Source organism: Pinus tabuliformis, chromosome 4_1 (genome assembly GCF_031772625.1).
Source record: "Pinus tabuliformis cultivar Carrire ecotype Pingquan chromosome 4_1, CPIR1, whole genome shotgun sequence".
Classification (NCBI taxonomy): Eukaryota; Viridiplantae; Streptophyta; class Pinopsida; order Pinales; family Pinaceae; genus Pinus; species Pinus tabuliformis.
This window is the reverse complement of record NC_142303.1, coordinates 691,716,568-691,744,338: the sequence shown is the minus strand read 5'-3', so window position 1 is coordinate 691,744,338 and position 27,771 is coordinate 691,716,568. Positions and strand designations below refer to the sequence as shown.

The 27,771-nt window shown below is 36.8% G+C and overlaps 1 pseudogene; it reads left to right on the top strand.

Annotated features, from left to right (window-relative positions):
* Nucleotides 1-4,218: 4,218 nt before the first annotated feature.
* On the top strand, nt 4,219-25,668 carry LOC149178018 (putative thylakoidal processing peptidase 2, chloroplastic; annotated as a pseudogene).
* The last annotated feature ends 2,103 nt before the right edge of the window (nt 25,669-27,771 follow it).

The window sequence follows — 27,771 nt, the reverse complement described above, 5'->3', positions numbered from 1 at the left end:
TATATATATATATATATATATATATATATATATATATATATATATATATATCACCTAGGTGATTTCTAACCTTTAGATCAATGGTTTGGCAAACACTTGAAAATTTTGCATCAATTGTCCTACAAGGTCTTAGATGGTAGATTGTGATGGTTCAAAATTGCTTGATGGAAAAGATCCTTGGATAGGATGTGGGGATTATCATATCCTCTTTAATCAACTCATTTAGGCTCTACACACTCTATTTCACATAGTGTTTTCATTAATGATAACAAGATGTCATTGATGTCAAAGGGGATGTGTGGCCAGTAGTCACAAGACCATTCATGATGATCAATGAAGTAGTAGAACTCTTTATAAAGAAGTATGATAGCTTGATCCTTCACTAGGTCTCATTACATGAGGACATGGATTCTGTTGTAGCGCTACAACCACCCTCCAAAATTTTTCCTAATGCTTTGTTTTGGAGCCTCCCTCCTCCAATCACAGCAACTGATCTTATGCTGACCTAGGAACTTGCGTTTTAATTTAGTTTTATCTTCTTCTTACGACATGTGGTTTCCACCTTGCTTTTTTGTCTAACCCGCAATCCGATCTCTTCACTTGGTTTCAACCTGGTTCCAGGCCTACCTTTGTGAACTGGGTAATCCTTGAGGACAACTAGCCTTCACTCCAGGATTGCACAGTCCAAGCTCACAAGGAGCCTTCGGCTCAAAAAAATGAGCAGATTCAGCTCACAGCTTGCCTTCAGCTGGGAAACTGCGTAGAGCATGAGAGGCAGCCTTAGCCACTTAGCCTAGGAATCGCGCTAAATCTTTCCCTCAGTAGCTGCCCGATGCATGAGCTAGTGAGTTGTCCAGCTTCCCCAGGAATTGTGCAATCTCTCCGTGCATGCATGGCAACTTTTTCCCGAAAAAGAAAAAAGAGAAAAGGGAAAAAGAATCTCGAAAATAGGGATCTTTTTTTAGCAGTCATCGTTACGCTTGAGTTATTTTTGGAAACTACCACCATGTGTCGCTTTTCCCTAGATTTTTGGCCTTCACGTAATAAACCCTAAATCGACCAAATCTATTTAATGGATGTCCCATCGTTCATTTTGAAATTCGATCTTAGAGCTCTGGCAGTCCCGAGGAGATCTCGGAACCTTTGGCACAGTCATCGTAGATTTTCTAGGTAAGTCTTGCTTTTCTAGTCTTTTGATGCTTTTTCTGTTGCTTTTGTTTGCTTGGCTTGTGAGAGTGTTGTTTTACCTGTTCTACTGAACGACCGTTGGAGTTTTGATTTGTTTTAACTTGTATAAGTGTTTTTTTAAGTTTACCATTGCCTTTTCCAAGTGTCGCATGCATAACCTAGTTTTTGCACTAATGTTCATCGTTGCGGCGTCTCTCTCCACATACTTCATTATTCTTCGGTTTGATTGATTCCTACACTCATTTTGTTTGCATGCATCATCATTCACTCAGACCTGCACTCACCTTCACTTCCACTTTCACATCTGCTCATTTTCATGTTTCCATTAGGTAAATATGGGCTTCTTGGGCCCAAATCTGGCTCTTCCCAGGCATGCACTATGCATTTCTAGATCTCAAGTCTTTGCCTTGGCTCTAGAAATTGCGCATAGGCTGCCAACGCTGGCTCCAACTACACACTCTGCAGTTCCAGGAGCCAGTCCCAAAACTTGGTCACTGGGATTGTGCAATGCACATTCCTATCTGGCCTAAGCCTTACTGAAATACACATTGCGTAGTTCTAGTCAGCGACACCTCTCCACTAGCAGTTGGGACTGCGCAATGTGAAAAACTAGCTAGCAATCAATCACCTCTGAGAGCCAGTATTGTGCCATTATTCCCATTAGTTGCTTGGTTTTTTGTCTGTTCTATTCTTGAAGTGCTTTTGGTTTCACGCTAATACTTGCATGCCACGAGTGTCCTCTTTTTCTCCAGGTACAATTGTTTTGTATCCACTCTCCACAGTTACAAGTAAAATGGATTCCAAGGGAGCTGCATCAAAGGATATTGTTGAAAGTAGCACTAGGGATGTAGTTGAGCAAGTGTTAGTGAGTTTACCAGTTTATGCAGACACTCAGTTGTTCATTGAGAAGGGCATGAAGTTAACATGGTAGGAAATCAAGGATATCTTTGTAGGAGACTTCAAGGAAGATCTAGAAGATCGACAGGTGTATGTCAATATCCACCGGTCAGGATTACATAAGGTTGCATGCAGGTACCCTGCATTCCCATGTGCAAACATCATCCATTGGATTGTCTCACACATAGATCCCGAGACTATGACATTGAGTAGTGCCAGTGGAACATAGCTTGCTACCTTTAGGACGGAGAATTACCATCAGATGTATCACTTACCTCAACTAATGAACTGCATGGATGAACTTTTCTATGCCACCCACAGCTATGTAAACACCAGGGATATTATAAAGCATTGGGTGAAGGAGCCATCAAAGTTCAGATCCACACCCAATCATGTTTACAAGATGAAGTCACTCAGAAAGGCCTATCAATTCTTGATCATCTTTGCATGAATATTGTATGGTCAAGAAAGCATAGAGACCTTTCTGCAGAATTGGGTGGTTGTGTTGGACCAATTGGTGAATGATGGAAAACCATTCAACTGGTTAGATCTATTGGCTCATCAGTTGAAATTCCATGTGACTAATGCCCAGAATCTACCAAAGGATGAGCAAGTGATATTCTACATGTCTGCATATTTACTTGATGCAATTTGTGCCCAACATCAGTTTCCTAGCATGGGTTGGATATGGACACCACAGGAGCATGCTGTCAATATTTATTGCAAGTTTCTTTCCGAGTGCAACTACCGAGGAGTTATGGTGAGGCTAGCTGACCATTTCATCACCTCGGTGTACAAGTTGATCTTTGAGCAAGATCCACCTTGCATGTCCCAAGAAGCGATGGAGGCATTACTTAACATTGCATATTGGTATGCCTCATCCAGTGGCACCCTCATCAGGACGCTTTGCAGAGAGAATCCTCCACATGTTCTACCAAGGTTTTCCATGGACAAGTTGTTCATGCAAGAGGTCGCATATCACATTTCCATAGGGTTATCAACAGGGTTGCATAGGAGGAAGAAGAAACCATGGCCTTCTCTTCCTTTGCAGATTGGATTGTATGGGATTAAGAGCTTGAAAGATGTAGATGCCAAAGCCAAGGAGATAGTGAAGTATGATTTTGGCACCAAGGTTACAATTCGTATGATCCCCATGAGATTTGCAAGAACTACTGTGCGAGAGTGTATTATCCATGGATCCACAGGGCATGTCATTGGGTAGAGGAGGACCTTGGGAGGTATTGTTACAACCTCTCCAATCTCAATGAGCCAGTCAACATAGCCACAAAATGGAAATCTACTCTGCAGGCAGCAACACCACACAAAGCAACAACAATAGTAGCAATAAGCAACAAACCGACGTAGGATAAGGGTAAGAGGAATATTTCCGAGAACTTAAAGGCTGAGAAAAGCTACAAGTTCAAAGAATATCCTCTCATTGAGAAAGCAGCTTTAGCAATGGAGGCAAAGAGGCAACAACACATAAAGACAAAAAAATGGAGGAAGAGAGAGAATCAAAGGTTGGAGGAAGAATAAAGGAAGTTGCAAGAAACAAAGAAGAAGTTGAAAGAGGAACAAGAACTAAGAAGGAGAGAGATGGAAGAGATGCAGAAATAGGAAAATGAAGAAGGGAAAGGTGCGATCATAGAGAAAACTACACCCATACAGGTTAAGAAGTCAGAACAACCAGCAGATGAAGAGGAGGGTGAGTAGAAGCAGGATCGACAGCTTGCTCAACAGATTGAGCAAATGTTTGAAGCAACGGACATGGAGTTGGGACAAGAGCCACAGGACCAAGATACTAACCTCATACTGAGAGAATCCAATGTCGCCCCTCAGGCTCCCCCACCTCCAGTATCAAATTCAGTCCTGAGCAAGCAAGGAGAGGTTGTTCTCCTTGATGATGATCTAGTGATGTATGTTAACAAGCTATCATTTGATGAGTTGCAACAGAGGATAATACAGGCATGGAGAAAGAATTTCCCAGATGATCACGCATTACTTGCATTTGTGAAAGAAAGGGTAATAGTGCTAGATGTCAGGAAGCATCCAGTCGCCATGGTTGATGCCACTATGGCTTACGCAAGAGCCACAAGCTCAAACGTCAAGTTCTTGTTAGCATAGAATGAACACATGGCTAACAACTTACAAGCAGACAAGAAGAAAGCAGAACAATCCGTAGGATCTACAATGGCAGAAATGAGGAAGGTGATACTTGATGAAGTATCAACCCTTGAGGCCACCATGTGGAAACTCTATGATGGATTTGTCACCGTGCATAAAGCAGTTGTCCATCTATTTGGTTTTTAGCAGTGGATCATAAAGATTGTCCAATCTCTCAGAGCCATACACACTACTATTGCCCATGTGCAAGAATGGACAATGAGATACAAAGGAGCCCCGCCTCACTTGCTCAAGATGATGAAGTCGTAGGTAGAGCTAAACAAATCAAATATCTGGATGCAAATCTAGAACGATTAGTAGCTCGACTTGTTCGTAAGTAACATACAGGCTTCATATACATGGTTGTTCAAGATTTTGGATGTGATGGTGAGGATGCACATGATCTCGTCAATCGGTTCCCTCACCATAGTCAGGGAGAAGAACCAAGTCCGACCAGAGATCAACAAGCACATGGAGAAGCTAAGGCGAGAGGCCACCAATGATGACTTGGAGATGAGCACAGGAAACATGCAGAAGTACGTTAGTGGTCCTGCCATAGTCAAGACCATGTTGTGCATGCTTTAGGATGAGTTGGACAAAGGTTCACAAACCATAGACCTACAAGCTATGGAGGAAATAGTACGCTACCAGAAATACACTATCAAGCAGTATGGGGACACAATAGCATAGTACTAAGCTTGGTATTAGTACATCACCGAGAGTCATCAAGTGGATGTTGTTGAGTTGGTCTTCCCCCAGACTTCTAAGTCATAGTGTTGTGTCTTGTCTGGCTGTCTCTAGCCTATTTTGTCTCACATGGGTACATGTGGAAATTGTATATTATTTGTGAATATATTGTAAGTGAAATTCCAAGTGTCATTAGTGGAATGTGAACAGTCACTATGTAATGTAATGAGTTATTTGTAAATAATTTGAAGAGTCATGAGGGTATTCAAAGAGTCAAAGGGGAATGTCAAGGGTCACACCACCCTTTGTTATAAATAGAACCTCATAACTCATAGAATGGGCTTTTGGGAGCCAAGATTTTGGCTAAGCTTAGGCTTAGAGAAGGCTTGGGAGTATTGTGACAAGCTTTGGCTTCTCCACAACATAAAGTGAGTATACTTCTTTGGAGGAACAAGTGTTCATGATTGCAATGTTCCACTATTGGGGCTAGTGGCCGTCAATGGTGTATGTATGGATGGAATTTTCACTTAACAATAATATAATTGAGCCAACATGTTTTCATGCATATGTTGTTATTGTAGTTGGACTATTATGGTTTCTTTAGCAATGTATGTTGTTCAACTTAAGAATTTGCTTATGAACTATTTTTTTTGCAATTGTATGAATCTAGTTGAAGGTGTGTTCTTGGATTAACTCGTCACTTTTTTTTGTGGACTATTCCACATTGCATCTTGTGATGTCATTCCGCTCGTGTGTTCCTTTCACACTGCATACTATTACAGAATTCTAAGGGATAAACTTCCTTTTCCCCTCCATATGTTAGAACCCCATGCATCTCACTTGACTCATTGCAAGGTCACACACTTAATTTCGACCAAAGTCATCATACTTATCTCTGCTCAGTAACATGGTCAAGGAACTACATTACCACCCACTACTGGGACTCCTACTCCAAACTGTCTGAGGTCTAGTTCAGACTTCTTACCGGGGAGATCCCCTTGAATGTTGGTGGGTCCAACACCGTCAACATTTATGGCGCTAGAAGGAGGGCCATATGAAAAAATGAGCTGTCAAAGTCTGTATTGAATCTCTGCACATCGTTTAGGACTTACATCACAATCTCAATTCCAACATGCTTTTCTCACGCTCATGATTTCAAAGTTTCGGAGGATGTTATCGATGACTTATCACAACTTAAATATGATGGTGAAGGCAGAACAACCTTGTTAAGACACAAAGTTTCGTTTTTGCATTTCTCTGATAGGAATGAAGTTCCCTTGGATGACATTGCTTGTGGGTTGTTCGCTTACACGTTCGAAAGGCGTGTTAAGAAATGGTGTCTCACATTGCCCGCAACCTCTATTCAATATTTCAATCAAACGATCAGAGAGTTAGGTTGTGATTTCTTTCGTTATGACTGTAAAGCACTTAATCACAAAATATTAAAATTATGAAAATCACCTGACGAATCTATTGTGAAATTTTATAAACGCTTCTGTCATATTTGTTTTTAATTTCTGGAAGATGAAGTTGATTGGGAATTTCTCACTGAATGGTTTAAGTATATTCTTCACATATCTAAAAATCCACATGAGTTAGAATCTTTTGAGCCCCTCCTACTATATCTCGGTGTTAGAGCTTCTAAATCTTAGACGGGCAAGGTTGGTGTCACAAGTGACTCTCCGTCCTCTTCTCATCAAACAACTCTAGCTCCACAAGACGAGGTGAGAGAAGTTGTGAATCCACCTGTTGAACTCTCACCTCCTCCCACCCCACCTACTCTAGATTTCTGCGTAGATCTGGACTATAAGCTTGATGGTTGTCACATGGTCTCATCTCATCGACCTCCATCTTCGGGTTCTTTCGATCCTCTAGATTTTGGTGTCTTGTGTTCATCCATTCCAGATTCCACATGTGATGTTCACAAGGATTAGGTTATGGATGGAGCTAATGTTGGGAAGCCAACTTGCACTATCATTTTTTATGAGTATGTGTGGGAATATGAAGAAGAAGTTGCATTGAAGGATGACCTCCTTCTATCTACACCTAGTCCGTTTTATCCTGACATCATATGTGATTCTTCCATTTTTATTTTTCCTGTAAAAATTTATCCCTGGATATTTTTACTTCCAATGATTCACTGAACAATCAAGATGTTAGTCCATCATTCAATTGCGAAGAGGAAAAATATTTCTTCCCGAATCTACTTGATCTCTCATAATTCATTTTCGGAAATTCAGAGGGTGAAATTTTTTTTTTCTCATCAACCCCTCTATATGATTCATCATATCATGAAGATGATGCTGTCGATCTCAAAGTTTTTGATCATGGTTGTCGTGATATTTTCACTCATTCATTTGATCACGATTCTGATCCACCTATTATCAGTTTTTCTAAGCCACTAGTCTTTGATGATGAATCTTCTGATGAGTTGGAAACCCCTCAAGCTGTCGAGGCACTTCAGCCCGAGCTGATGGTTATGTCAGGTTATCGTAGCCTTGAGGATAGTTCCAATTCTAATCAGAAATCTATTGAATCACTTGAGGCTCCTCAACACACTCTTGTTCACATGGAAAATCAATCCATTTTATAGCTTTCACATCCTCCACTCGAATCACACGATCCTATCACTCATGCATTGGAGGAGTCATACATAGAAAGCACTGTGGCGAAAAAAAAAATTCTTCCTTTTTCATGTTTGCTCGTTTGTCACGTTCGAAAGAGTGTACATATTTGTTGTCCATGCACAATGTGACACAACACCATGATACGTCTACAGGGTGCCTTTCATGTGCTTTCAATCTTTTATTTGTTGTAGACGCATTCAAACTTTGAATGTTCTAGTTTGCATTGTTTTATCTTTCTTGTTTATTAATTGGCTTTAATATATTTTTTGTGAGTCAAGCCATCACTCACATGGGTCAACCAATGCACTGGTGGTTGCATTGGAAATATCACTTCACATGAGTTGGCCCATGTTATGCTTAGCTTAGGAGTAGGAGTAGTGTTTTCTTTCCTGTTTGCTTATGCTTACTTATTTTGCTTCATTTTACTTCTTTCCTTTTCTTGTTTGTTTGTTTATGCACCCATAGGATTAGTTTCCCCATGAAACCATGTTTGGCTTCTTGTGACAAGTAGGGTGAAATACAAGAGGACTTGTACAACTATCAAAATTTGGTTATCTGTCTATTCCCTCTCTTTATGAAGATCTTGTGTTTCTTGTCAATGATACCTTGATGGAAAATACATTCCTTTTAGAGTGAGTTATTGGTGAAATCACATCGCTTGCACTTTTAACTAGTACCGCCTACTCTAAATGGTTTTCTATATTCGGTTAACGCTTTTCAACTTAGTCAAGTAGAGTAAGGTGAGGGGGAAAATCTTAACAAGTATGTCAAAGGTATATACAAACATCCTTCTCTGAAGGGACAACCTCTTTTTCTCTCAATAAGTCAAGATCCCTCTTCTGCCTCATGAAATAAATAAGTGCCTATGCACAGTTCTTTGAAAAATAAAAAATTGAAATGAAAAATAATGAAGGTGAAAGAAGAGAAAGGCTTCCTAAATAGAGAGGTGAAGCAAATAACTCTGTCGGGGTACTATCTAGGCTCACTGGCAATGAAGCAATGCTTGTGTTCCTGAAGTGACTCTGTCAGGGCACTGTCCAGGCCTGCTAGCAATGGAGCAACACTAGAGATGAAACTAAAACTCTGATAGTCTATATTACTTGTACATCAATATGCCCCTCATCCCTAATCAAAACAACTTAGTTGACTTGGATTGGGATGTGTGTTGATGATAAAGAGAATGGTAGGGACTATATCTTTAACTAAAGCTAGTGAAGAAACCATGATGATCAAAGAATTGAACAATACTTCCGAAATAGTTAGACTTGCTTTACACGAGACAAGGTCCATACAGAGAGTTGGAGTTCTACTAGTGTGTCAACAACGTTGTAGTGGCTACAATCGCCCTCCAAAATTTTATCTATGTTTCATTTTGGAGCCTCCCTCCTCAAATCACAACAACTCATCTTATGTTGACCCAAGTACTTGTGCTTTAATTGAGTTTTATCTTCTGCTTACGGCTTGTGTTTTCCAACTTGCTTTTTTGTCTAATCTACAAGCTGATCTCTTCATTTCGTTTCAACCCGGTTCCAGGCTTGCCTTAGTGAACTGCGTAATCCTTAAAGACAACCAAACTTCAATCCACGAATTGCGCAGTCCAAGCCTATAGTGAGCCTTCAACACCAAAAAAGGTGCAGAGCCAATTGATATCTTTCCTTCAGCTAGGAAACTTCGCAGAGCATGAGAGGCGAGCTGAGCCACTTAGCCCAGTAATTGCGCAGAAGCTTTCCCTCAGTAGCTACCCAATGCATGAGCTAGTGAATTGTCCAGTTTCCTCAGGAACTATGCAATATCCATGTGCATGCATTGCTACTTTTCCCTAAAAAAGGAAAAAAGAAAAAAGAAAAAAATGCATCCCTAAAAATAGGGATCTATTTTTAGGAGTCGGAGTTACACTTGAATTATTTTTGGAAACTGCGACCATGTGTCGCTTTTTCCTACATTTTTTCCTTCACGTCATAAACGCTAAATTGACCAAACCTATTTAATGGATGCCCCAGAGCTCATTTGCACATTCGATGTTAGAGCTCTGGAATTCTTGAGGAGATCTAGGAACCTTCAGCATAGTCGTCACAACTTTTCTGGGTAAGTCTTGCTTTTCTAGGATTTTATTGCTTTTTTCTGTCGCTTTTGTTTGCTTCACTTGTGAGAGTGTTGTTTACTCGTTTTATTGAATGACCGTTAGCATTTTGATTTGTTTTAGCTTGTAGAAGGGTTGCTTTAAGTTTTGCATTTCCTTTCCCAAGTGTCACATGCATAACCCATTTTTTTCACTAACAGTCGTCATTGCGACAACTCTCTCCATATGCTTCATTGTTCTTCAGTTTGATTGATTCCTACACTCGTTTTGTTTGCATGCATCATCATTCACTTAGAACTACACTCACCTTCTCTTTTACTTTCAAATTTGCTTGTTTTCATGTTGCCATTGGGAAGATCTCGGCTTCCTACACCTAGATCAACTCTTCCCAGGCATGCACTGCACATTGAGGATCTCAAGGTTTTGCCTTGGCTCTAGAAATCGTGGAGAGCCTTCCAAGGCCTAGCTCCAACTGCGCATTGCGTAGTTCCAGGAGCTTGTCCTGAGCCTTGGTCACTGTGATTGTGTAGTGTGCAATCCCAAATTTCATAAGCCTGATTGAACTGCGCATTGCGCAGTTCGCGTCAGTAACACCTCCCCATTGGCAGCTAGGAATGCACAATGCGTAGAAATAGCTGGCAGTTAGTCACCTCTGAGAGCCATTATTGCATAATTCTTCCCAGCATTTGCCCAGTTTGTTGTTTGGTATGTTCTTGAAGTCATTTTGGTTTCACACTAATATTTGCATGTTGTGAGTGTCCTCTCTGTCTCCAGGTACAACAATTGTTGAGAAAATATCCACAGTTATAGGTAACATGGCTTCCAAGAGAGATGCATCGAAGGATATTGTTGAAAGTAGGACTAGAGATGCAGCTGAGCAAGTGTCAATGAGTTTACCATTTTATGCAGACACTCAGTTGTTCATTGAGAAGGGTATGAAGTTAACATGGCAGGAAATCAAGGATATCTTTGCAAGAGACTTCAAGGAAGATCTAGAAGATTGGTAAGTGTATGTTGATATCCACCAGTCAGCCTTACATAAGGTTGCATGAAGTTACCCCGCATTCCCATGTGCAGACATCATCCACTAGATTGTCTCACACACAAATCTCGAGACTATAACATTGATTAGTGCCAATGGAACACAACTTTCTACCTTCACGATAGATAATTACCATCAGATGTATCACTTACCTCAGCCGGTGAACCAGATGAATGAAATTTTCTATGCCATCCACAACTATGTAAACACCAAGGATATTATAAAGCATTGGGTGAAGGAGCCATCAAAATTCATATCGATGACCCATCATGTATACAAGACGAAGTCACTCAGAAAGGCCTACTAGTTCTTGATCATCTTTGCATGCGGATTGTACAGTCAACAAAGTAAGGAGACCTTTCCACAGAATTGGGTGGTTGTGATGGACCAGTTGGTGAATGATGGAAAACCATTCAATTGGTCAGATTTGTTGGCTCATAAATTGAAAGTCCATGTGAATAACACCCGAAATCCGCCCAAGGATGAGCAAGTGAGATCCTACATGTCCACATATTTAGTTGATGCAATTTGTGCCCAGCATCGTTTTTCTGGCATGGGTTGGATATGGACACCACAAGAGCATGTCGTCAATATTTATTGCAAGTTGCTTTGTGACTACAGCTACCGAGGAATTATGGCAAGGCTAGCTAACCATTACATCTCCTTGTTGTACAAGTTTATCTTTGAGCAAGATCCACCTTGCATGTCCCAAGAAGCGATGGAGGAATTATTTAACATTGTAGATTGGTATGCCTTACTTGGTGGAACCCTCATTAGGATGTTTGGCGAAGAGAAGCCTCTGCATGTTCTACCAAGGTTTTCCACAGACAAGTTGTTCATGCAAGAGATCGCATATCACATCTCCATAGGGTTATTAGTAGGGCTGCATAGGAGGGAGAAGACACCATGGCCTGCTCTTCCTTTGCAAATTGGATTGTACGAGATTAAGAGCTTGAAAGATGCGGATATCGAAGCCAAGAAGATAGAGAAGTATGAGTTCGACACCAGATATTACAATTCATATGATCCCCACGAGATTTGCAAGAACCACTGTGCGAGAGTGTATTATCCATGGATCCACAGGGCATGTCATTGGGCAGAGGATGACCCTTGGAGATATTGTTACAACCACTCCAAGCTCAATGAATCAGTCAGCATAGCCACAAAATCGAAAGATGCTATGTTGGCAGCAACACCACATGAAAAAACAACAAAAACAACAATAAGAAGTAAACTTGTGTAGGATAAGGGTAAGAGGAAGAGTGTCAAGAACCCAGAGGCTAAGAAAAGCTACAAGTTCAAAGAAGATCCTCTTATTGAGAAAGCAACTTTGTCAGTGGAGGCAAAAAGGCAACAACGCATAAAGAGAGAAGAACAGAGGAAGAGAGAGAAGTAAACGTTAGAGGAAGCATAAAGGAAATTGTAGGAAATAGAGAAGAAGTTGAAAGAGGAGAAGAGCTAACAAGGAGAGAGAGGGAAGAGAAGCATAAACACAAAAATGAGGAAGGGCAAGGCGCGATCATAGAGAAAACTACGCCCATACAGGTTGAGGAGTCAGAATAGCCAGCAGATGAAGAAGAGAGTGAGGGGATGCAGGATCGGGAGCTTGCTCAGAAGATTGAGCAAATAGTTGAAAAAACTGACATGGAGTTGGGAAGGGAGCCACATGATCGAGAAACCGACCTCATGCCTAGAGCATCCGAGATTGCCCCTCAGTCTCCATAACCTCTAGTATTAGAGCCAGTCTCGAGCGAGGAAGGAGAGGCTATTCTTCTTGATGATGATTTGGTGATGGATGTGTATAGTCTGTCATTTGATAAGTTTCAGTAGAGGATTATATAGGCATGAAGAAATAATTTCCCAGATGATCATGTGTCACCTACATTTATGAAGCAAATGGTGATGGTTCCAGATGTCAGGAATCATCCAATCGCCATGGCCAATGCCACTACGGCTTATGTAGGAGCCAGAAGCTCAAACGTCAAGATCTTGTTTGCAGAGAATGAATAGATGGCTAAGAACTTGCAAGCGACCAGGCATAAAGTAGAAAAATCCACAAGATACGCAATGGTAGAAATGAGGAAGGTGATACTTGCTGAAGTATCAACTCTTGAGGCCACCATGCAGAAACTCTATGATGGATTTGTCACCGTGCATAAGGTGGTTGTCCATCTATTTGGTTTTCAATGACGGAGCATAAATATTGTCCAAACTTTCAGAGACATACACACTGCTATCGCCCATGTGTAGGAATGGACAATGAGATACAAAGGAGCCCCACTTCACTTTCCCAAGATGATGAAGTCGTAGGCAGATCTAGACAAAACAAAGATCCAAATGCCGATCCAGAACTATGAGCAGCTCGCCCTGTTTGTTAGTAACATACATGCTTCATAGGCATGGTTGTTCAAGAGTTTGGATGTGAATGTGAGGATGCACAAGATCCTGTCAATCGGTACCATCTTCATAGCCAAGAAGATTGACGGGTACATGCAACAACTAAGGCAAGAGGCCACCAACAATGACTTGGAGATGAGCGCAGAAAACATTCAGAAGTACATCAGTGGTCTTGCCATAGTCAAGGCCATGCTACACATGCTTCAAGATGAGTTGGAAAAATGTTCCCAGACCATATACCCACAAGCTATGTAGGCAATATTATGCTACCAGAAAGACACTATCAAGCAGTATGGGGACACAATAACATAGTACCAGTCTTTGTATCAGTACGTCACAGAGAGTCATAAAGTGGATGTTGCCAAGTTGGTCTTCCCCTAGACTTCTGAGTCATAGTGTTTTGTATTTTCTGATTGTCTCAAGCCTATTTTGTCTCACATGGGTACATGTGGAAATTGTATATTATTTGTAAAAATATTGTAAGTGAAATTCCAAATGTCATTAGTGGGATGTGACCAGTCACTATGTAATGTAATAAGTTATTTGTAAAGAAGTTGAAGAGTCATAAGGGTAGTCAAAGAGTCATAGGGGAATGTGAAGGGTCACCCCACCCTTTCTTATAAAGAGAACCTCATTACTCATAGAACAAGATTTGGGAGCCAAAATTTTGGCTAGGCTTAGGCTTAGAGAAGGCTTGGGAGTATTGTGACGAGCCTTTGCTTCTCCAAAATGTAGAGCAAGTATGCTTCTTTGGAGGAGCAAGTGTTCATGGCTATAATGTTCCACTATTGGGGCTAGTGGTTGTCAATGGTGTATGTACGGGTGGAACTTCACTTAATAATAATATAACTGAGCCAACACATTTATGTACATATGTTGTTATTGTAGTTGGACTTTTATGGTTTCTTTAGCAATGTATGTTGTTTAACTTACACATTTGCTTATGAACTATTTTGTTTGCAATTGTATGAATTTGGTTGAAGGCGTTTTGTTGGATTAACCTATCACTTTGTTTTGTAGACTATTCCACATTGTATCTTGTGATGTCATTACGCTCATGTCTTCCTTTAAAGCTACATACTAATACATGCTTCTAAGGGATAAACTTCCTTTTCTCCTCCACGTGTTGGTGCCCCCATGCATCTCACTTGACTCGTTGCAAGGTCACACACTTGATTCCGACCAAAGTCATCATACTTTTCTCTGCTTGCTACCACAGTCAAGGCACTACATTACCACCCACTACTGGGACTCCTACTCAAAATGGTCTGAGGTCTAGTTGGGACTTCTTACTGGGGAGATCCCCTTGATTGTTAGCGAGTCCAACACCGTCAATAGGTTCTTGAAGTTATATGAGTTTTTGATGAAGCTAATACTCTCAAATCCTCTTACAATTAGCATGGTTGTGTACTGCTCGTCAATACCTTTCCAACAATATATTTTTCTGAGTAAAACTCCTCTTGGATGAGAATTTATGCTCTGTTAAAAATCAATATTTGTTTGGGGAAAAAATTAAAAGGTCAAACTATAGGGCCAAACCCAAAATATTAATCTTGTAAATAACATGCAAGTTTGGAGTAGATCCATTGTTGACTCAACAAATCAACAACCATGGTCACAAGAAGTAGTGCATTGTTTCATGCCACTAAATGACATGTAAGTTTAGGGTCAATCACTAGTGTTGCCAATAGATCAACGACCAATTTAAAGAGAAATAGTGTCATGTTTAAGCTTCCAATTAAACAATGACATGTGGAACATTGACATCATGATGATGTCATCAAAAGATTATATAGAGACCCTAAGATCCAGGTCATGGGAATCTGTTACATGGGATCTCGACCCGATCATTCAAATATATTAAATTTAGAATTCCCAGGAAAGAAATTGGTGGGCCCTTCATTGCCTAAACGCTATAAATATGGTGGCACAACCATCTTGAAGACACATAATTTTGAATTCAAAATATAACATATCATCTGAGGTTTGGTGCAAGGGTTTGTGGGTGGAACAATTTCGACTAAATCAAAGATATTCTAGTTTGTTTTGTTTTGATTCCTCTAACTTGGTTTATATGTGAGACATTTTTTCAATTTTGGTTTAGTTTGGACGGATGGTGGCTAAGCCACCATTTTGGTATTGGGTTGTGGCTCCTCCTAGCATCGCTCTATTGTACTGAAGGAGGAAGGCCACCATGGCCCTGGGAATTTTACGTTGATTGCATACCACCATGACAGAGTACTGTAGCTGAAGCTCAAGTGTTACACCCACCATTGTATGCCATCTTAACCCTTGACACAAAGTATTGTAGCCATTGTGGATAAGGCCAAGGCCATGCATTGTATCCATCGTGAATGAGGGAAAGGCCAAGGCCATGTATTGTAACCATTGTGGATGAGGGAAAGACCAAGTTTTATTCCCAATATATATAAGGGTGAGATCAAGTTTTATTGCCATTGTGGATGAGGGAAAGACAGAGTTTTGTAGTCATTGTGGGTGAGGCCAAGGCCATGTATTATATGTCACCATGAATGAGGCCATATATAATAGCCATTGTGAATGAGGAAGAGACCAAGTTCTATTTCCACCATGGATAAGGGAGAGGCTGAGTTTTATTTCCACCGTGGACAAGGGCGAGATTGAGTTTTTTAACCACCATGGGCGAGGTCGAGGTCTTATATCATATGTCACTCCAAATGAGGCCATATATAATAGCCACCATGGATGAGGGTGAGACCAATTTTCATTGCCACTTTGGATGAACCTGGGGTATTATGTGCCATCGTGGATGAGGCCAAGTAGTGTATATCTTCGTGAGCCCTAAGTTTGAGTGTTGAGCCATTGTAGCTCTAACATGGATAAGGAAGAGTATTTTCGCCACTGAGTACAACAAGTATTGTATAGTCACATTGATCCATGGAGGGATGGAAAGTCAATAGGACATTGTTGAACACAATGAATCCATAATAAATAAATAAGAATATCCCGATGTACCAAGGCAAACTGAAACAGAAGTTGGTAATTCGTTGGTATAGTGTGTGAGTGGTTGTGAGTTTGATCCATGGTACGAATAGGTTGGTTAATATTTTTTAATACATTCACCCATTTTCTAGACTTGTTTGAAACTTTCGATGACGTAAACCAAAATATTGTGGTTGGATTTGAAAGGCACTCAAAAAAAGGTCTTTTGTCAAATATTTGATTATATACATGGTTTATTATGGTTTTTTTGGGTTATTGAAGTCAATATTAATCCAATTTGAAATCCAAAAGAAGTTGAGAAATCAATACTTATGGATGGATGCATCCAAATATGTTTGATAGTTTTTTGAATCATGTTTGATGACTAGTACCTCATATGTGTGTTTGGAAAAGTCACAAGTCTATTGAAAGTGTTTCAGATACACGAAGTTAACGAGTATTGGGGAAGCATTTGAGTGACCAAATTGTAGTCATGGTTGGAGAAAATTTTTGGAACATCAACTAGTATGATAGCTAGCAGTTGATATTGACATGACTTTTGTAAGAGTAATTATAGTTGAGATGATGATTCCAGTGATTGTAGGTTTTAGGGTAGTATAATAGTTGCAATTTGTATGCCAAAGAAAGTGATTGTTGCAGTGGTAGAGATAGTGGGAGTGAATCATACGTATTGATTGCATATTTTGGTTCTACTTATGATTCAGTGATATTTTATGATTGTGGATTGAGTATGAAAATGTGATGAAATAGAGGTCCACAAGGAAGTAGAGGAAGGTGGTTGCAACCTAAATCTAGTTGGAGCCTACTCATTCTTGAGGTTGGTGCCTCAATCATGTTGGGGCATATTGTGAGCAACTAATTGCATCTTCGAAGTTGGTTCCTCAATCAGGTTGTAGCCTATCGCAAGTGGTTGCTTGCATATTTTGGGGGTAGTTGACTCTTGTAGGATGGGGTCTTCAAATTGATGTAAAATAAATAAAGACCAAGCAAAGGAAGAGTTGGTGGTTTTCTCCCATTTGGCATTGCATCTAAAATTTTTGTGTCTCCTTGTGATGTGATGCTTTCTTGTGTTGTTGATTGCTCCTTTCATGCTATTGATTTGGTGATGCATTGATATAACTAATGACCTAATGATAATGGTTCATTTCTAAATGGATGAATGATTAATAACGATTGCTAAATTGTTAAATTGACCTCACATTGATTTACCACCCCCACCCCCCTCAATGTGACTTTCAAGCAAACACACTCTTGGAATTTTCTTCTTAAATAAAGCCTCTAATCATTTGGACTCAATGGGTAACCCCATTTGGAAGTAGTCTAATGGCCTATTACTGGAAGGGGATCTAGTTAAAGAGTGGAACATGTATATTGAATCTCTTAGTCATAATATGGTATCTCTCTCAAATTCTGAAGACACTCTAGTCTAGTCAAATGCTCCCTTGGCTTGGTACAACCCCAAATTTGGTTATCTATCTTTAGCCCATCATCCTCAAGCTTACCCTCCTCCCTAGTGGATTAAAATGATCTGGAAGCAAAATTGTCTACCCAAAACCAAACTATTCATGTGTCTACTCCTTAAAAAACAAAGCACCAATGTGGGATAGGTTACAAAAAATCTCTTTATATGGGCTCAATAGATTCCCACTTCGTATGGAAAATGCTAAGAACATCTCACATCCCTTTATACATTGTCTCTTTACTATCAGAGTATGGGTTGAAATTTGGAAATATATTGGTTTCTCACATCAATGGCATGGGGATTTTGTGGATATGTGTCTAAAGAATTGGCTGGAAATAAAACCTCCTAAAAAAATTAGAGCTCTCCCTTTGATTATCTGTTGGGACATTTGGATGGAAAGCAAAAAAATATATTTTTGATAATCAGGGACAATCCTTTCTTAGAGTGGTTGTCAATAGCTTGGATTTAATATCATCTATTCCTAAACCTCCTAAATATAATCAAATTTGAAACAAAATTGAAGTGGAAATCCACAAAGATAAACCTTGGGCATTCTTTGATGGGGCATTGCAACACAATCCTTATATAGGAGGATCAAGAGGCACCATCCATTTGACAGATTCGCATTTCTTCACTTTCTCATGTAACATTGGGCATGCTTCAAACAATTTTGCGAAACTTTTCGCCTTCAAATTTCTCCTGCAGGTTGCCTCTTATCTTCACCTCTCTCAGATTAATATATATGGAAACTCCTTCTTGGTGATCAAATAGATGTAAAGAACTTACAGGCTAGAAATTACACCCTCCTTCCTATATATCAAAATGTTCTCCTAAAATCCGAATCTTTCTCTTACTTGAATTTCTCACATATCTATAGGAAACATAACTAGTTAGTTGATCAAATCTTGAAAAGAGGTTTAGTGATGGATAAGGGACAATGTGAAATATTTGGAAACACAGAGGGCATCATCACGACCCACTGGTTATGCCCATGGGCTTAACTAGTTCCGAAATTTTCATATACAACTCAAAATACTATCATTTTTACTTTCTCTTATGAGCATATAACAATTGGGCCTCTTCAATTTTTCTTCTCGACCATCTCCTTTTGATGGTATTTTTAGGGTGCTTAGACTCTTGACATCTTGAGCCTCTAGGATTTTTTTACCCATTCGGCATGATACAACTTCCATGTTTTTTTATTCAATCGACATGCTTCATGATGATATTTCCATAGGCTTTGGCCGTTTTGCCTTTACTTTTAAAACCAATTTTCAGTAAAACAGAACCTTAGGTTTATCAGAATAACTGTTTTTATCCATTGGGTTGTATACATAAGTAATAAGTCAGTTATGTGCACATTATCAATAGCTCTGTTTTGTTGTTTTGATCCTACGCAAAAGGTAAATGGTTCTTTTTGTTAAATGTTTATAATAATCATAACAAACTTTAAATCCCTCCCAGGCAAAAAGGCTTTTTTTGAATATTGTGGCATATAATGTAAATAAATTTTATTCTTACACCTAATAAATATGTTTTTTTTTTCTCCGAGGAAAAAATACTTTAAAAATTAATAATAAAATATTACAAAATTAATTATATATATGACTGACCATATTGGGAAAGCATTTTCATTATAAATGATATGTACATGATATTACTTGATATCTATAAATGCATATTAAATGGTGTAAATTTGGTGGTATATACTTGTTGAATGTTGAATTGGGAGATGTGTCTTACTCGTGATTGACCAACCTTGCAATAAAAATACGTGAGCGTGTATTTAATTTTTTATTTTTTTGAGAAAAGGCTTTTGTGTTGATTTGATTAGGTAAGGTTTATTTTCCAATAATGTTTGTTTAACAGCCCAAGCCAGGAATTTTTAGTGGGAGTTAGTTAATTGATCGAAACTTTGACAGGAAATTTTATCTTCGGGTGTTTGGTCTATCTTAAAACAACTACAAATTTCGAATCAAAAAGTAAATCAACATAAAATTCACTCGGCCAAAAAATCATTAAAATTGTCATATATTCAATCATTCTTCTTAACTTTAAAACATAAACACACATTCATTTTTAAGGTTCTAATTAAAATTTAGTATTCTTTTCAATATCTCCTTACTTCCATTCAATGTTTCCTCGATTTCCCAACCCATTTATGTTTAGCACATCCCATATATTACATTAGCATGCAGATATATCTGACACTGTAACTTACTAAACTTTGAACCTTATCCAAAATGAACTTTGAATGGGATCATGGTTACCTTGTGATTTATACTTGGATAATGAATGTAAGTAAAAAATATATTAAAAAGGGAAAATAAAACAATCTCTTTTGCAAAAAAAAAAAAGGGGCAAAAGGGAAAAATAAAACAATCTTTTCCACAAAAAAAAAAATGGACATTTATATTTAATAATCTAAAAGAAATTACATGCTCTAAGAGTGTAATTTGTAATTTAGTGTAAAAAGTGTATTAGAATTAATTAGATTTATAAGTATGCATATTTTGGAATAGGACTTTCATATTTTTAATTTAATTATTAATAATTATTAGTGGATGATAAAGATTTAACTTCCATAAAATATTTTAAAATATTTGACTTCCATAAAATATTTTAGAATATTCACAGTATTATACACACAACAAAGGTTGAGATTTCTCTTCAATGTAGTTATGCTATTTTCCCTTTTTAATTAAATTGCTTAATTAAAAAAAAATGCCATAACGACAAGTGTCAATTGAAGTGAGTCATGCTTGTTTTAGGCATGTGGTATTGACAAGCCATTGTATTATAACAAATTCTATTTACAAATTAAGAATCTTCATGGTAAAGTGACGATAAATCTCCATGGTTAAGAATCTTATTCCATGTTGTTTTAAATGTGTATATGTTTAGCTTATATATTAATTATTTTTATCATTAATAATAATAATAATAATAATAATTTGGATAGACGGTGAATGGGTGCACTGTTAAATCCTTGCGATAGGTCACCGGTTCAAATCCCCGTGGGTGCGTAGGTTAGTCTTAACAAAGAAAAAAAAAAAAAAAAAAAAAATAATAATAATAATTTAATAATAATAATCAAAGAATCACAGGTGCAGACTTAAGAAGAGAAAGAACCTCAAAATCTGCCTTAGTAGAACACATGCACTCTTCCTCTCATTACATCTCTATGGAAAGAGCCAAACTAATTAAAAAATAGGACCACTATCTTAAGAGAAAAAGTAAAGAAGCCATAGAAATAGAAAAAAGAAAGAACAACTTGAATCACGATGTTGGATTAAAACTAAGCAATACGTGGAAACCTTTATTTGATATCATTAAAAACCTATGACCTTTCATCTAAACTAAAAATCATTTTAACAATTGAAGAATAACAAATAATAAGCATAATAATAATTAAATAATTTAAATAAATGATCAATCTAATCATATTAAATCTAATCAAAATTGTCGTATAATATAACAATTCTAAGATTTAATTAAATATCATAACTATTCATCTATTAATCTAAGATCAAACAACAACATATAATTTATATAATCATAATAAAATTGATATGTGAATAAATAAGTTTCATAAAATATGTAGGGATATCTCAACATATCCTTCCACCTTATACAGATTCTTAAAAAAAAAAACATTTTAGACCACTATTAACATTTTTATTTCAAAAATTTTACAACAAACAATGATTATCTATTAATCAAAATTAATCTTAGTTTCAAAAATTTTACAACAAACAATAATTATTTATTAATCAAATTTAATCTTAGTATTAAAATAAAAAGAAATAATAATCAAAATTAATCTTAGTATTAAAAAAAAAATAAAACAAATCATTTAATCAACCTATAATTTATATAATCAATCTATATACTAAACTAAAATAAAAAGATTATTTATATAATTAATTATAATATTAAAATTTAAAATATATAAAATTAATAATTAAAAAAAACTTTAAACTTAGAATTTTTATATATACAAATAAATTACAGAGAATTAATTAATTAAAACCCTAATAATTTAAAAATTCCAAATTTTCAATATATTTTAGATTATGGCCGACTAAAACTCTTACATTATTTTTATTCATAATCCTTATATATACTCTCAAGATTAGCTCCTAGATACATCATTAATTTTTTCTTAAATCTATTGTCGTATCCCCTGATGATGGACTCACTTAGTAGTCTGAAATGTTGGGTTCATAAAACTCTATAATAAGTCATTCCTCCATTATAAAAAATAATAATATAGTTTTTCTTTGTTAGGTAATGTGTGTCCTAAGATCTCTGACACGCCTAAACTTGACCACTGACATCTAAGATGTCAAAATCACCTAGAGATCACATTGGGCCTAGGCCACAGTAACCCTTAGAATTGTTGGATTTTTTCCCACGGGGGTTTGAACTGGTAACCTTTTCACCACAAAGTGCCTTAGAAAGATACCTATCAAGGAATTTAGACTTCTGTGATCCATAACTTGTTTAGATACTCTTCGGCAAAATCACATAATCAATCGTTTGTCGACGCGTTTCGAACCAACCAGTGTGGTTCATCGTCAGGACAAGTTGAAGAACTGATCTGGTTTAGCTTGATTAAATAGAGTGTGCAGCGACTCCAACGGCTATATTGTAACGGCTAATTTTGACCTGAGGATCAAAGTCAAACCCCAGATTTTACTAAAAATAGAAGCATATAATATTATTATTTAATTGAATAATACATCTTTTTATTGTCATAATGGTCATTATATCTTCATCTTTATTGCCTAACCTATATTTATTATCCCTAAATTATTTAAATACAAATAAATAGTATTAAAATATTATTATTCTTAGAATTTAGTTACAATAGGTAACTATGTATTCATTTAATAATAATTGTTTAATCAAAAGGTCCAATGGTAAATTAGATAAATGGTCATTAATAAATTATGGTAAACTGAATAATGGTAATCTATAACTATTATTATTCCCAAAATTATATAGTTACAATAGGTCACTGTGAATTTATTAAAAATAATTATTAAAATTAAGGGTCCAATAAATCATTTTTATTAATTATTTTAATGTAATGGCCCATTCGAAATTAAATTATTATTTCATACAATAATTTATGTTTACTAAATGATCTATATTTACCTAATAATATATAATTCTGATATTAAAATCGTATTCTAGTTAAAACATTATTATGTAAATACCAAAATCAAATTACATGCTTATCTAATATAGAAATTTATATCTATATGTATTAAAAAATTAACTATGTTATTACTTATCAATATATAAGAAAACAGTTAACGGAAATAACTAGGTTAAAAAACCATGTAAAGAATCTAATCCAATTTTAAAAAATTACCCCCTGGGATAAGGTTAATGCCAAATAAAGCTCGAAAAAACTTAAAAACCTATTACTAACTCCTATACTCCATGACAAACCCACCAAAAACAGAACAGGAGGGGGGGGGAAGACAGAAACCCTAAGACCTAACAGAAGGGGAAAGAGGAGGCTAGGAAGACAAGGCTGGGATCCAGCAACTGCTAATCTTCTAGCCATCATCCCTATTAAGATTGTTCGGCCTTTTCTCAATCTCCAGGGCCTCTCTAAAAAAGATACCTATCATCGTCTAATCTGCTAGTGGGTTAAAATAAAGTTATAATATAATTAGTTTTTATGATTTCTTTTTTTAATTTTAGCACCATGAGATATATAATGAAGTAAGTATTTTGATGATTATTATGGATTGATGCCTACCAACCATTTAATTTATTGTAGAGTATTCACAAATCAAAGGTGCATTTATTTTCCAAAGTGTTTATGTATTTTTTGTGCTCTTAATTAAATTGATTAATTAAAAAAAATGTCATATGAACAAGTGTTGGATGAAATGAATGAGATAGGATTTTTTGGGCATGTGGTATTGATAAGCCACGATATTTTCCCATGGTATATAACAAAGCTTATTTTATTTTTTTAACACAAAATTGAGTACTTTTATATTAAGTCTATGCTCAGTCACAACAAGTACACAAGGATTACATTAGAAATTTTCAAAACTGACTAAAGATATGAGAGATCACAAACCCATTATATAGTAAGAAAAATAAGAAAATATTATGTTAGTAAGAAAAATAAGAAAATACTTAACTACATAATATTTGCAAAACTACAAAAGGGGAAAAGACACATATAGTGAGAGTCATGAAATTTAGTTGTTTTCTGTCATTGGCCTGCTTAGACCAATATCCCGCTTTCCTGGATCCTCCTAGTGTTGGTTTGGTCTTGTAGGTGCATTTGTACTAAGTTTGAAATCTATTATTATACTTCAGAGCACATCTACTTCATTTATCAAGCGAGAGATTTGATTTTGAAGCACCATTATCGTATGAGTGTGTTCCACCTGAGTGTGATACATTTGACAAAATTTTACTTTCAGATTATAGTTAACCCTATGGAGGGCTTCATGAGTAGATAGTAAATGACAGCAAGGACTTGCCACTGAGGAGGTATTTGAATTAGAGTCTGAGTTCATGAGAGAATGTTGGACACAGATTCAACGTAGACAAATACCATAAGGGAGAAACCCAGGACTCCCCACGATGACTTCAAGGCCAGCCAAAAGAATTTCGAAACAAGGGAATTCCACTTCCATGTTCTTAGACCTTAAAGTATTGGATACCTAAGCCCACATGATATAGCAACAACCATATGAGTTTTATGTCAGCTACAAGACAGGAATCAGGAAAATACTACACCACCTTTGAACTAGAGACATGCACAATGCTTCAGGGGAGGAATACAACAAAGTTGTTGGGATGACAACCAACAAAACCTTAAACTTATTTAATAAGTTCAAATTAAAACCCTGAGTGCCAAGAGAGGAACCAACATCCTTGGAGTTTCCATATAACCCAAATTAATGTAGAGAACTGAATTGAAAATGTGAAACAAAGAGTTACCTTCCTGAATTAGAGCCTAAACCAGCTTGACGTCAACAAAGTTAGGAAGCCCAGGCATTGTCGAGGTGGCTTTAGAACCACTAAGTCCCAACCTCCAGAATTCTTGCTCCTCATACTCTATATATATTGACATTGGTCTTTATATTATCTTTAGTGCACAACCTAGTGCGAATGTCTTTACAATTTCTTCATAGCAGAGATATTGCGAGTCACCGTATGTATAATTAATTGTTCCACTAATCTAGATAGCTATAATTTGAAACCAAATCATGAAATTTCAATTGAGCATATGCTTCTTTGTGTTGATTTTCATCATTATTCTCCTTCAAGACTAGCAGCGAGAATTAAATCCCAGGGTAATATGTTATTTGGTTTCAAAGTGATTTAGGGTTTATGGGCGAAGAAGGTTGTGGATGCATTGAGGGAGTGCAAGCTTGAGTATTGTTCATTATGGAAGAAGCAAAATACCAGAGAAGGGTGTGCCAAATACCAGAGATAGGTGTGCGTCAGTGGGGAAAACACTTGTTCCAAACTTGTTGTGCTCTCAGAGTCCTTCTCTGGTATCTTTGAATTCATTCATCAAAACACCAACAACGTCACCTATCTTTACTGGGTCTATGGGGTTTTCTTTGATGAGGGAGCTTCTATGTTTAGGCTTAAGTCATCCACCATGATACCCTTTTTTCAGGGCTTGAAATGGCTTCCTTGCAGTGAATTATTTCAGTGTTTGGTTGTTGCTAAGCCCAAAAGAAGGGATAACTTCGTAAATTCTTGTATTTTGAGCAGCGACGGTTAAGGGGATGGAGGAGGGGATTACAACTCCCTAATAGAAAAAGGAAACATAGAAACAGTCAGAGACTGTTTATAAAAAGAGTGGCAGTGAGAGATTGAGTTGGCTTCCTGGGTGGGCTCAGATGATGCAAAGACCCTTGTAGTGGCCATTGTCACATCCCTGAGTTTTAGGTCATTTGTGGCACAACCCAGATACATTCCTTCCCTCTCCATGTATCCAACCTTCAATGTCAGAGACCGCATCATCATGGAAAAGCTCTCCTATTATTTTAGAAAGCCAGATGTGACTGATATAGTAATATTCAAGGCTCCCCCAAATTTACAGGAAAATGGATACACTGCAGGAGATGTCACCATTTTAAGTTGACAATTGTCAATGAGTCTTCCATAGAGATGCTATAATTTAACCCCTTATTTTAGTCATTTGCATTATTGTTGTTAGGTTTTCAAAGATAGTAACTTGTACCTTTCTTTGAAGTTAGAGAATTCATGCAGTAATTTGTCCTAATAGAGAATTTGTTTTTAGCGTTATCAAAGAAAGACTCAGTTTGTTGATTTTTTGTAGGGATTGAATCTGTAACTTTGTTGACCATGAATATTTCACTCATATCAGTAAAGTCCCTTTTTTGTGTGTTGAATTTCAATTTGATAAGAGATGTAATATTTGGGAACAAATATTATTCTGTAGCTGCTAATAATTCAAGGATATTTAATGCTACTCCTAATTAGTTCTATATTTTTGGAATTAAAAAATCTTGGTCTTTGATTCCTTCTACTTGTTTACTCATGATCAAATTCTATTACCAATTGAAAATTCTATTACCTACATTTTTCATTTTTCCGGTAAGGACAAATCATTTTGGTCCACTGCACTGCAATGTATCGTCATGGGAAACTGTCCTGAGATTGCGACCTTGATTTATGAGAAGAATGAAATGAGCCCATGTTAAGCATGGTCAATCAAAAATTGCATGTGATCAAATGGAATTAGAACTTACCAATCTTTAGGACTTAATGGTTGCTACATTGTATAGCATGAGGATTTTGGATAATAATTTTTGCATCTATTTATAGTGGAAAATTATTAAGATGCTTTTTTTCCGAAGTGCCCATTTTTTGTTAGATTTGTGAACCTTGGTAAGATTTGAGTCCATGATAAACCCAGTCAATCATGGTCAATAAAAATTTATGTGATCAAATGGAATGAGAACTTGCTATGTTCTAGTGGGCTCAAATGATTGTAACATTTTATAGCATGAAGATTTTGAATTGTATTTTGCATTTATTTATAGGATGTTGTCTAACACTTTTATTTTTTGGTTTTTTTTGGCTGGAATTTGGTGATACAAATTTGGCGAGATTGTGTTCTTTTATTATTTAAAATGTGTTTTTGAATACGTATATGGATTCAACGCCCTCTAAATCTCTGAGGTACTTGGATAATGCATACGACACAACTCAAACATGTGATTCTAATAAATATTTGCCAAATTTTAAGAAAAATGGACTAGGAAACATGCCTAGAAAAGAGCCGAAATAAGGAATAGTTAGACCACAAGCATCCATAGTGGCAAACTCTAAGATGCTCATTTGAAAGAGTGCTCTGTAGATACAAATGGGTTAATATTTCTTGTGAAGATTTGTGCACCTTGATGCAGTTTTCTGTAATGTATGAATGTCACCAAAGCTTTCATGAAACTACCTGTTGCTTGGTTGCCCATTGGTATTCAAAGGACCAAATGCATTGGGGGCACAATATTCTTATGAAAACTCTTTTTAACATTACTGGATCACCACATTTTTCATATCTTTGTTTCCATTCCTATGGTTTGATGGTGTATTAGTCAACGCTAAATCCATTCTTAATGTTATTGAATCATTGCATTTTGTATATCTTTGTTTCCAATCCTATGGTTTGATGGTGTATTAGTGAACACTATACGTTATTCAACGTTGTCGTTGATTGATTGTTAATTTGTTAGGAATGCCAAATTTGCAAGGTTGATTCCATTGATGGATGTAGGTACAGGTGTCGGTATTTGGATGCCCTTTCCAAATCTCAAAGGCGAGTTTGCATGATTTAGGTGTATGCAATTCAAGTGATGTGTTTATGTGTATGAGTGTGCTTGATGACTTTGTGTTTAACACATAAATGTTGAATTCGATAACGTGGAACATTAAAAACCTGAATTTGATAAAAAAGGGTTGAATTTGATCATTCTTTCATATTTTGAATGCATTAAGAAATCTGGAGCTTTATGAAACCACTTGTATGAAACCACGTTTTTTTTTAATAGTCCAATCAGGATAGATGATCAGTTTTTTTCTCAAACAAACGCCAATAAATTTCACTTCTTTCTTCTATACTATTCTTTCCTATGCTACTACCTTATGTGGTGCAATTGCTAGTTAAATTGGTTGGTTGAGAAAAATGTTATATGAACATGAGTTATGGTTTTTTAGGCATACA